This window comes from Papaver somniferum, unplaced genomic scaffold (genome assembly GCF_003573695.1).
Source record: "Papaver somniferum cultivar HN1 unplaced genomic scaffold, ASM357369v1 unplaced-scaffold_25, whole genome shotgun sequence".
Taxonomy (NCBI): domain Eukaryota; kingdom Viridiplantae; phylum Streptophyta; class Magnoliopsida; order Ranunculales; family Papaveraceae; genus Papaver; species Papaver somniferum.
In genome coordinates this window covers 153687-163759 of record NW_020635485.1, presented here as the reverse complement: position 1 = coordinate 163759, position 10073 = coordinate 153687, and the positions used below count along the sequence as shown (strand labels likewise).

At 33.8% G+C, this 10073-nt stretch overlaps 1 non-coding gene across 1 annotated transcript; it reads right to left on the bottom strand.

Annotated features, from left to right (window-relative positions):
* Positions 1-7150: 7150 nt before the first annotated feature.
* On the bottom strand, positions 7151-7233 carry LOC113341203. Its single transcript, XR_003355821.1, has one exon. It is a non-coding gene; the product is annotated as a small nucleolar RNA R11/Z151 (small nucleolar RNA).
* Between the last annotated feature and the right edge of the window lie 2840 nt (positions 7234-10073).

Here is a 10073-nt window from a genome sequence, read left to right as displayed (position 1 = left end):
TTTGCGTACATGTTTACTACTATAACTCTATAATATGGTGCAAATAAGATATTGATAACGCACACATGTTTACAACTATTATTTTGTGATCGAGACTCTTTTCCTACCTTATTAAGAGGTTTTCTCGGGCGAGCTTACACGATTTTCATTTTTCAGGCAACAAGCGCAAAAATAATGCTAATTGATTGTAAGAATTATTACGCATCCAAGAGATTTATAAGGCAAAAAAAAAACATCCCTTACTAAATGTTTTGACGTTATTTTTATTCAATGATGGATAACAGAGTCTACTGTCATTCAATATTTTGACGTTATTTAGGTAACCATGGTTTCATCATTTTTTATGCAGGGAATAACATTTGGAAGGTCAAGATCGTAGAATGTATATGAGCTTTGAGGAACTGAAGATCTTATTGAATTCGTAAGAACATAAAATGTGATATTTATTGTTGAGTCCATATTGGGTTTTAATATTTTTGGATTATTTTTAAGTTGAAAAAAGTTAAATGTCCAGGCCTACCCAACTATCCAGGACGGATGAACTCAGATAACGTAATTCAATGTTTTGGTTTTGCACGGTCATTAAAATAAGGTAAATTCAGAAATGCAATATCATTTCAAATGACCCATAAAATACCTTTGTAAACTTTAAAACACAAAACTTTTTTTTTGGAAAGAGAATGTGAAAATTAATTATGATTAATTCGTGACTTGAGGATACAACTCCAACATATTTGGGAAGATATAAAAGTGTCAACATACAAGAAATAAATCATATGTGAGTATATGAAAAAGGATTTATAGACTAAATACCGGAAATATCAATCAGTTTTTTTCTTTACTTTTGATAAAGAAGGCAGAACGACAAATAATAAATATTAATTATAATATCGAAACACTGGAAATGATACATCAAATAGAAATTGTGCCCATGTCGCTACGGTACTGGTTAAGCCCTAGCAAACTCTACATTATAGAGAATGAAAAAATGAATTGAGCACCAAAAGAATGAGGTCATTCGGACACCGGACGAACAAGTTATGAGGAAAACAATCGAAGAAGTGCTCAGATTTACAATCGGTGGATAAGGGCTTTTATGTAAACCAATTTTGCAAAAAAAAAAAATCACAGAAAAACTCTTCAATTTTAGTTTTTTACAATCAGTACATCGGGGGACTATATCCATCGATTATGGATATAATTATTGTTTGTTTTTTTAATAATCGCACTTGTTGAGGATTGTATCAACTGATCGTGATCAAATAGTCTACGAGTCAACATCATTAAAACGATGAATTTTACCCAGAATTAATGGATGTTCATTCACATAACCACCGATTCTCTTTGATATCCATCAAAATGTGAACTTCGCCCAGAGTCTGTTGACGTAAACATTGAGAACCACTGATTCTTGTTAGATTTCAGAAAAATAGATCATAAAAATATCAATTAAACATGGATTAACATGCTTAAAAAACTTGATTAATAAATCATTAAGTTTTTTCATGAAAATCAATAAACTAATGTTTTCGATGGATCAAAAAAAAGAACATGTTTTGATGATCACAAACACCTACACTAATAATATAACATTAATTATACCAATTAATTAACGCTAATTAATCATTGGCAAATTAACCATTAACAAAAATATGTGGAAAAGTATTTTTGATTTTACTTCATAATAATAATAATAATAATAATAATAATAATAATAATAACCCATTTTAGTCTTCTTATGGTAGGCCCAACTTATCCAAGTTTTGTATTTTGACAAAATAAAGGGAGAAATAGATTAAAAATTAGATGTTGTTGAAGGGCTTTAGCTCACGGATGCGTGACCCAATATAGTAACTAGGGTTTTATTTCTATTGTATATAAAGGACTACCTATGTAACACACAAAGGCTAATGAATAAAATATCTCTCAATGTGCCTCTTTATTTTTCTCTATTATCTACTGCAAAATGTTATCATGCACGATGCTATATCACGGAGCTATATTGGATTGATTAATTTTTAATTTTATTTTTTTCTACACGGATTAACGTCAAGCTAATGTGGAAATCGATGGAATCAAATCAGATAAGCTGGATCTAAGTTTTCCTTCTTTTCTTTCCTTGTTTTTGACTTCGACATATATCAATATAATTGTGACTCTATATATACATACTACCTATTAAATATGCGGTGAAAATTAATTTGATCCCATTATGCATATACTGATTCGATCTGTGTTGTACAAATCCCATTATGTATATACTGATTTTGATTTGTGTTATACAAATCCCATAGGCATCTGTCTTATATAAGCTGTTATTTGCAGATAAATCTCCCATAATCATTACATTTTACAATAGATTTGTATTTATTTTATTGTGAAATAAGATAAATAATGTGCTCGTCATCGATAAAAAAAAATTGATGCAAACAACAACTTATATTAACAAGAAGAAGAAATTACATGTTACATTGACTGATATGACTTTGGTCATTCCTGATTTCAACCATGAAATTTTCAGGAATACTATAATGATAATCAAAAGATGTTATATCAGTTCTAGCCTTGTTTGCTATTACATGTGCCACCTTGTTTTCTTATCTTTTAACATAGCTTACATTAAACCAAGAAAACCAAGAAAGTAGTTGTCTTATTTCATTTACAATGGCTTCATTCCCCCATTGAACTGAATATTTAGCTTGCGTGACAGAGTTTACCATATTTACATAATCACTTTCAAACATTACTTTAGTTAGGTTTTTCTCCCTAACCCAAATGATAGCTTCTTTGAAGGATAGGCATTCAGGATTCTCAAGATCTGCTCCACCATGAATGAACCTCCCTCTGATGCCTTGACAGTTTCCTGCGGAATCACGAATGATTAAACCAATCCTGCATATAAGTGATTACTATCAAAAGAAGCATCCATATTAATTTTAAGCATGTCTGTCTGTGGTGGAGACCAATAAGTAATCCGTGACTCCTTACTATGTTGCTTGGAACTGGAACACTGATTAAGCATGTGCTTGATAGAAAAAACTGTTGAGGGAATGTTCTGATGTTTATTATTAAACTCTTTCAGACATCGGTTTTTCCAGATGAACCATGCAGTAATCATAAGAGCAGAAACTAATTACTCAGTGTAATCATGTCTATCAGAGAACCAAGATAAAAGCCAAGTTTTAATATGTGTGTCTTGTATTTGAAGAGAAGAAACATTAACATTCATCATCAACCAAATTGATCTTGAGTGGTCACAGTCTATTAGAAGATGTTTTAGTGTTTCCTCATGTTATAGACATCTAGAACATATTGAGTTAACTTCTTGTTTGATCCTATGTAACTTTTCTTTTGTAGGCACAATGTCTTTAATACATTTTGCAGATAAATAACTTGACCTTATGTGGTACATTCATCTTCCACAACCTTTTCCAGACTAGACATGGAATATATCTTCGCGTCTGTAAACATTTTCTGTATGTGGAGAGAGAAAAGTGTCCGGTTCGGTTCAGTCAAATCCGGTTCAGTTTAGTCAAATCTGGTTCGATTCAGGTTGGTCCTGTTATCCTATCTCATTCCAGCTGTTATCCTATCCCATTCAGGTTCTGTGTATATACGGTGGGACCAAAATGTGAGGTATGTAACAATCTACATATGTATGATTATCCGTTTGGGCCTATTTATCTTTTTTATAGAACATGCCTAGTTATGCTTTTTTTCCCCTAAGATAAGTCCATATCATATAAACGTTCAATCTAAATTATGACGGTTGATCTCGTTCATTAAATTTTTTGGCCTTAATATTAATCAATATACAATTTGAACTAATTAATTAATATTAATTAATATATGATATCCATAATTATCTTCCATTCATAAATAAGATTAATTAAAACGTGTATTCATGCAAATCAATTTAGTTTCCACAAATATATTCATGCACATGCAAATACAATTAAAATAATCTTAACTAAAATGTATTCATGCATTCATGCAAATCAATTTAATTTCCACAAATAAATTCATGCACATACAAATACAATTAAAATAATAATAATCAAAATATATTCGTGCATCCATGAAAAGTCAATATAGATATAACTATTTAGTTTCCACAAGTACATTCATGCACATATAGAATTAGAATAATAATTATAATTATTTCGTATAAATGTCACACTTATTTAAAAATGATGTCAATTAATTATTTGTTTTAATTCCTGTGAAACCAAAACATTAAATTGCACTATTACCTTTTTAAATGGGCATGTAACTTCCATGGGCCTTGAACACGTTATGACCTTAACGAGTTAACATCACTAACTGGATCATCGTAATTTGGACGTTAACCGGGTTATGATTTTCTTTTAATAAGGTTATTTCCAGTTAGACCCAACTCGACTCAAAAAATGACAGTTTGGACTCAGAATTATTTGAGCATCATTATTGTGCATACGAGGTGGAAATCATTTTTTTGAAAAAGGAATTTATTCCTTCATACAACTTTATGCCAATGACAACGCACTGTCTAAAAGGTAGAGCTACATATGCCCTTGTGCTTCTACATACATGCATCCTAATTTTTGTGGAAGAACTCACAAAAACTGATATGAGTCAGATTTATTTTTTCCCTCTACCATTTTTCTACTTCATCCATAAACTAATGAACCAGTATATGTTAAAGTATCAACAAGAGATTCACTATCTTTAGTAAGCTGCTCAACCTAAAGTAAATGTTTGAAATTCAAAATGAGATTCTCTTGACCCGTTGAGATGAAGAAATTTCTCAAATTAAGTTGATTGTAGAAAAATTGGAAATATAAAAAACCCCGATGTAATGAGGTCTAGACGTACTGAAACAAGTGAAGCATGTGAAAAGCCATCTGGGGTTAGCCCAGTTGGCTAGGAGCCTGACTCTCAAGGAGGAGGTCAGGAGTTCGAGTCTCCGCTCAAACATTGGAGTACTCGTGTAATTATACTAACTTTACTATGGGGTTCATGCCGAGTTTGCTCAGTGGGGAGTAAGCCGGTGGCTACGCTGCCAGGGGGCAGGACGGGCCTATGCCTAGTTTTAAAAAAAAAAAGTGAAGCATGTGAAAAGGGACGTATATATCACTAGAAAAATATGTATTTTTTTTCCTTGGTAGTAATGACACCAAAGTACAAGTATCAACTAAACATGGGATGAAGCTAAGATGTAATTCTAGCTCTCACCAAAGAGTTGAGAATAAATCTTCTTACTGGTATTGGTACAAGCAATGCAGTGCGGGTACCATATTAGCAGCCAATTTCTATGAAAATGTCATACTTTAGACATAAATTTTAATGACAAGAAGAATTTTGTCTAGCCAATTGAATGATTATTTCAACTAGATACAATGTATGTGCTTATGGAATGAAAAGTACATTATTCCCACGAGACATAAATTCTCTAAAGCACTTGAGATATATCCTTATGAAAAATATATCACCCCCCTGAAACTTAACATATATTCACTCTAAAGTACTTGAGTTGAATCTCACTTTTGTTACTAATAAGTCCACACCACTGATTTAATATTTCAAGACTCAATGTCGAACAAATAGTGGTTTCCCTCCCACCGGCTTAAGGAATTTAAACTAGTTGTTAAAATATTTCCTTATAATGTGACTACGAAGATTGGATCATCAAACATTGCTCAAAATTTGTTTTTATGATAGAACAAAGACATCACAAAATCTCTATATGTACCGAGAGATAATCACACCTTATTAAATTCCAAAGTAACGCATGCAAATGGATATCATGTGGAACCTCACAATGAGTGTACATGTAAGGGCTCACCACCCTTTTTAAATGTTAGTGAGTGTACATCAAAAGGACTTGATGGTTGTTGCATGTTTAATAGGATCAATGCAGAGTATCCTATACCCCAAGGTCTCGCAAAAGCTATCATCAAAGGTTACAGATGGTGCCTAAGGCATGGTTATGCGTACAAACCTACCTTTAACTGCTTGGGGAATATGCAGTATTGACGCATCTTTACTTAATTTGTTTTAGAACCCAATATTAGTCAACCTTTTATGCGTACCAGTTGGTAACCGGATTTAAGCCTGACATTCGTGGTCTTACGCATTTTTTGTTGCACTATATATGTGCCATTACGATTCCACGTCGTATTATCATGGGTATTCAAAACTGTTAAGTAGTTGTGTTGGAAATGAGTTCCCAAGAGTTATCCGCATTTAAAACATTTGGCAGGAGATCTCTTACTGCTAGATTTGAGGGTTGTCATTTTAATAAGACAGTCTTCCATTCGTTTGCTTCCGAGAACTGTGATTGTCCCATACCTTGTCGAAAGTTAAGTCCTTTATATGTCGATATGCATGTGTTGATAAAAGAAGGAATGAACTTTTGACAAATACAAAAGTTAAGCCTATTATGTCAATTATTGATGGAAGATAGGTTAAAATCTTATGTTTACAAGGATTATATCTATTGTATATCGTTGTGCAAATGGTGATGGAAAATAGAATGAATCCTTACTTATTCCACGGTATTAGGTCGACCTCCGATCCACAATTTTTGTGTATATACTGTGTTGATCCATAAGGTGTCTTATGTTGAACAAAATCGACAGAGTTATTCTTAACTTAGTTGTTGCTCAGTGAGGTACTTCATGTCGAGCATGATCAACTAAATTAATCATTCTCGTTTGGCTATTTAGTTGTTGCTCCGTAAGTTTTCTTATGTCGAACATGACCAATTGAATTGATTACGTTTTGTGGTTAATTTGGTTGTGTATTTCGATTAGATTAATTATGAGTTATCTTGTGATTAATCTAATTGTGTATTTTTGAGTCTCTATAAGTTCACTTATGTTGAGCATTTCCGATTAAATTAATCATGAGTTGTGATTAGTTTAATTGAGTATTTTGGATTCAAATTCATAATTGAGTTCTTTAGCTTCGGCTATGTGATTGCCAATCTTGGGAGTTATGACGAGATAGGTTCAATATTGAGTAGACGTGTATATATCGTTGAGATACTAGTGTTCTAATTGGATAGTGGTTGGAGAATCAGAACTCTCTAAAAATTAAAAAACAACAAAGCACAAACAATACCTATATATTCTTTAAAGTTAAAGAAGTAGTCAATAAGAATAGATTTAGGCTTCAGTGTGTGTAATATTCAGATCATTGATAAATCTCACTGAAATCCGCTAAGATAAAAAAGTTTATCATCATTAGCCATTTATCTTGATTTATTGACATAATCTTTTAGCAAGGCAGCTTATAGACACAGGAAATAAAGTGTTTCTCCATAATCGAGATCTGTTCCTGCTTAAAAATTGTTTCAGGGATGACTTCATCAAGAAAATTTCTTGAATTCCCATCAGCAATTCGTTTTCTTGAATCCCCATCAGCAGTTCGTCACAAGATTGCTTCAAGAGGAACCTCATCTCTAATTCTAATTTATCTATACTCTCTTTAGAGGGAGTCTGGATAAAAATAACCTTGTTAATCCTACAAACAACTAATCCAACAAAATAAGGGAAAAACTATGGAAGTCTAATGTTCTCCCAATGTCTTCTACAAAACTATGAAGAAAAAACCAAGATGTAAACAACAGATGACAAATCATATTTCAAAGCTGTAGCAAAGTGAAGACCCGTAGAGGCTTTAAGGAATTGAACTAAAGACCTAGTGCACATAACCATATTTCCTTAAAGAGAAGGAAGAAAAAAAAATCAACTCTGGCATGTCCTAGCAGCATGTTCTCTGAATCAGCTGGATGAGTTTTCTATTTTATCCTAATGGACACTTCAATTTCTACTCTGCTGAAAAACCAGTTCACACAGTTCAAGTTCCTGGAACAATTATTGGCAGCCAGATATGTTAATCGAGACCATAAGCATGCATTACATACAGAGAGAGACTAATAGAGACTAATAAGATCTCATAAGTAGGCAACAGATTCATTCAAAGAGCCAGAATCAGATGTTAATTACACAGATAGATGATAGATTCATTCAAACAACACAAAAGTTAGGTTTCTTCTTGACAGAAAGAGAAAACATAGGGCAATTTTTAAAGGAATCTTACTTAAGAGATACATAGAGCATCAATAAAAACCTAAGATCACCATCCCTCAGGCTTATTTTTGCCAATCGTAAATCCCAAGATGCTGGTTGTTGCTCTGCCACTGGCTTTGTACTGCACCCAAGTAGTCAAAGTCACTCCCATAAATCCAGCAGCAGCAAATTTCGCAATTTTTACACCTGCCTTCTTATAAATGTTTTCAGAAACCTTCTGGTGTTCTCCTCCAGCCTCGGAGGAGAAATTCCTTGCTGAAATGAACTTCGAACCTAAACGCCTAATTTGGGGAACCATTGTTCTGAAGGGGTAAAAAACCCTAATCCAACACATCAAGAGAGAAACACAAATACAAGAACAAATTCTACTTATAAGATCTTATAAGAGAGAGAGAGAGAGATTACCTCAAAGGAGCTGACATTGTTGTGATTAACAAGTCACAGAGAGAGAGAAAGAGAGATTATCTTCGTATTCTGAAAATATATAACGGAGGACTATGATTAGATGATTGCTAAACACCCAGAAGGCCAAATCAATTCATATCGAACAAATAACATGATCGTTAAACAAGACAGAATCAATTCATGTCAAACAAATCTTAACATAAAAACCCTAACTACGTAAATTTAAGAATGAAAAACTGCTGGAGAAGGGATATATCTAGAAAAAGGGAGAGAGAAAGAAAAGAGACTTACCAAGCAAGCGGCAATACAAACACGGGGGAAATTCTCCTAGTTGGTTTTAATTATATATATATATATAGAGAGGAACTGCCCATATCCGATTCAACTCGGCTGACAACCTTAATAATAACTCAATTACTAACGGCACGCGCTTTTCTCCACCAGACGAGAGTTTGGGCCTGGGCAAAGATGATCAAAATTAGGTGTAAACCGTGTAATGAGAAGGGGAAATTAGGGGGAGACCCAAAAAAAAAAAGAATGATTTTTTTAGAGACCATGGTTTTTTTGAGGGGACCATGGTTTTATTAGGCCACCTTTTATAGTGATAAGGAGTGTCCTAAAACGTTGAAATGACTAACCTACCCTTAACCTAATTTAATTTAAAACCAACCTAATAACCACCTATATATATAACCACCACCTCCTCCCACCATCATCGCCGATTACCACCACCACCACCTCCGATTATCACCACCACCAACCACCGATTACCACCGCCGATTACCACCACCACCACCTCCGATTATCACCACCACCAACCACCGATTACCACCACCTCCTCCCACCACCACCGCCACCGCCTATCTAAGAAATGTAACAACATCAATGCAATCACAATTAAGTTCGGTTACATAATAATTTTATCGAGTATAAAAGACGTCAGCCGCAACCTGATTCTGCCATCGGACCACTCCGGAGGTATTTTTCAACAAACCCTTCACTTTAATTTGATTTTGATTGCTTCAATCGAATAGAAATCATCAAAATAGGGTTTTAATAGGAGTTACAGAGCCATGTTCGATTATGCCGATTTTCCAAAAAACCCTAGTTTACTAACCGAACTTCTTGAAAATGAAGAACACGAAGAACAGTCCGGTTCTATTGGATTTAAAACTAAGTCACCGAACTCTCTGTTCGGTTGTTTCGCAAAAAATTTTAAAACTACAAAGTAACCGAACTCCACCCTTAGAACCGAAAAAACAAATCCAGTCTAACCGAACTGTGTTGTTGTGGCCACTATGTTGAGTTCCAAAATAACCGAACTTAGCCAATAGAGTTCGGTTTGTTCGCAAAAACTTTTAAAACTACAAAGTAACCGAACTTAACCAATAGACGCTGGAACTTCAGATTTTTTTTGTTTGTTAAGTTCGGTGACTTCACAATTTTATCGCAGAAACCGAACTCAGAGTTCGGTTGGTTAGCTGTTAGGTTCAAGTTTGCGAAATAACCGAACTTTGTAAACTTATATACTCTTATATTACGTAAAGTTCGGTTAGATCAAAAGTGCATGCAGTTTGCGAACCAACCGAACTT